At 37.1% G+C, this 2,371-nt stretch overlaps 1 non-coding gene across 1 annotated transcript; it reads right to left on the bottom strand.

The window, feature by feature from the left end:
* Positions 1–2,024: 2,024 nt before the first annotated feature.
* LOC121225584 (small nucleolar RNA R71) lies at positions 2,025–2,131 on the bottom strand. The gene has a single exon (XR_005923446.1). It is a non-coding gene; the product is annotated as a small nucleolar RNA R71 (small nucleolar RNA).
* Positions 2,132–2,371: the final 240 nt, after the last annotated feature.

The raw sequence follows: 2,371 nt of genomic DNA on the forward strand, positions 1-2,371 counted from the left end.
GTCGTGTCCATTTGGCAGGATCGAAGTACGACTTACACGGATAGACTACACGCCCATGCCTATTCAACGGCCTTGACCTCGAGCTAGAGTAATCGTACACGGGCGTGTCACATGGGTGTGTCCCTGCCGAGACCAAGCATAGCCCTATTTGAAAAAGGCCACTTTTGAGGGCTCTTAGGCATTCTAAAGCCTATTTAAACACTGAAGGAGGCACTTAGAATGGAGGACACAGAGTAGGAGGAAGGAATTACTCAAGGGAAGTCGATTGGTCCATCTCAGAAGCCGGATTCATCATCAAGACTAAAGATCTCCCTTCAATTTCCATTCAAGGGTTTTGGGTTTTCTTTATGTTTTGTATTCATTATTCTTCTAAGATGTTTTCTTCTATAATTATGAACTAAACCCCTTAAATACCTAAGGGGAATGAAACCTAAGATGGATCTTGTTATTATTATCTGAATTGTATGATAAATATTTGATGTTCTTAATTATGTGTTCTTAATTCTTGTTTTAATATTCCAGGATATTGATTCGAGTTAATGCTCTTATTCAGATGAGGAATAGACCCTATCTAAGAGTAAATTTGTCATAATTAAGCAGAGTTGATTGCACGCCTAGAGATAGGGTGATAAGATTTTTTCGGATTAGGGTGAAACCTAATAAGGGGATCCATAGATCAAGTTAGTGCAACACTAAGTGTTAATTAGAAAGAGATTTCAATTAATCAACCTAGGGTTAGACATTATTAGTCTCGAGAGAGATAATAATATAACTTAGGGATTTCTATGGATCAAGTCAAATGAATAAATTTTCTGATTCAAAGTCAAATAACAAGTGAAGTCTAGGTGGATTTTTCCTTGGGTATTTTCTTAATCAATCGAATTTTCCCAAAAGCTTTTCCCCGATTTCTCTCTGTGCACTCTTAGTTTAGTTAATTAATTTAGATAAACAAATCCCTTAATTTTTAGGCTAGATAATAAAAAGAAAGTAATTACTAGTACTCTTGGTTCCTTTAGGTTCGACAATTCGATCTTGCTAAAGCTATACTACTGTTCGATAGGTACACTTCCTTCATCGTGATAATAGTTAGTTTCAAGAACGCGTAATTATAAATTTTTAAAACTTGTCGCGAATATCATGTATCAGCTAGATAATAAAAAGATAGTAATTACTAGTACTTTTAGTCCTTGTGGATATGATATTTCCGGTCTAACCATAACTATACTACTGTTCGATAGGTACGCTTGCTTTGGTCGAATTTTTAGTTAGTTTAGCGACCACCAAGTTTTTGGCGCCGTTTCCAGGGACTAAGATATTAGGAACACTTGGTTTTTATTACTTTAGCCATTTTTACTTTTATTGCAATTTACTTTTTGTTTTTAGTTTAATTTTTCTTTCCTAAATTTTTCTTTTTAATTGCTTCTGGCAGGTGTCTCTAGTTTATGACTAGGAGAAACCCGTCAGGGCCATTTCTTTTTAATAGTGAGATTGAGAGCACAGCTATCAGAAGCCAAAGGGAAATAAGGCGTAGTCTACAATACATAGAGGAAGAGCGAGAAGACGATATCCATACTACAACCGAGGAGATGGCTAAAAATCAAAATAATCCACTGCCTCCTGTGGTTGCCGCAAATCCAGTGAACTAGGATTCTACTCCTCGTACTATGTACGAATATACTAAGCCCAATTTAACAGGAATTGAATCGAGTATAGTTAGACCTACTTTTGCTGCAAATAATTTTGAACTGAAACCTAACACGATTCAAATGATACAACAGTTTGTTCAATTTGATGGTTTGCAGGACGAGGATCCGAACACTCATTTAGCAAATTTTCTAGAATTTTGCGACACTTTTAATATCAATGGCATTTCTGACGATGCCATTCGCCTTTGGTTGCTTCCCTTTTCATTAAGGAATAAGGCTAAGCAAAGATTGAACTCGTTACCACAGGGATTAATCACTACTTGGGAGCAAATGACCAAAACTTTTTTACTCAAATATTTTCCGTCGGCTAAAATGGCTAAATTGAGGAATGATATCTCTTCTTTTGTGCAGATGGATCTAGAAACTCTTCATGATGCATGGGAGACATACAAGGACTTATTGAGAAGGTGCCCTCACCATGGGTTACCTCTATGGCTGCAGGTTCAGACATTTTACAGCAGTGTGAACCCTTCAACTAGACAACTGATCGATGCAGCCGCCGGTGGAACTTTAAACAACAAAACACCTGAAGAGGCTTACGAATTTATTGAAGAGATGTCACTGAATAAATATCAGTGGCAAGTCATGAGAACAAAGCCGACAAAAGCAGCTGGTGTTTTCAACCTAGACGCGGTCACTATGCTATCTAACCAGGTAGAACTTTT

Source organism: Gossypium hirsutum, chromosome A03, assembly GCF_007990345.1.
Source record: "Gossypium hirsutum isolate 1008001.06 chromosome A03, Gossypium_hirsutum_v2.1, whole genome shotgun sequence".
NCBI lineage: Eukaryota > Viridiplantae > Streptophyta > Magnoliopsida > Malvales > Malvaceae > Gossypium > Gossypium hirsutum.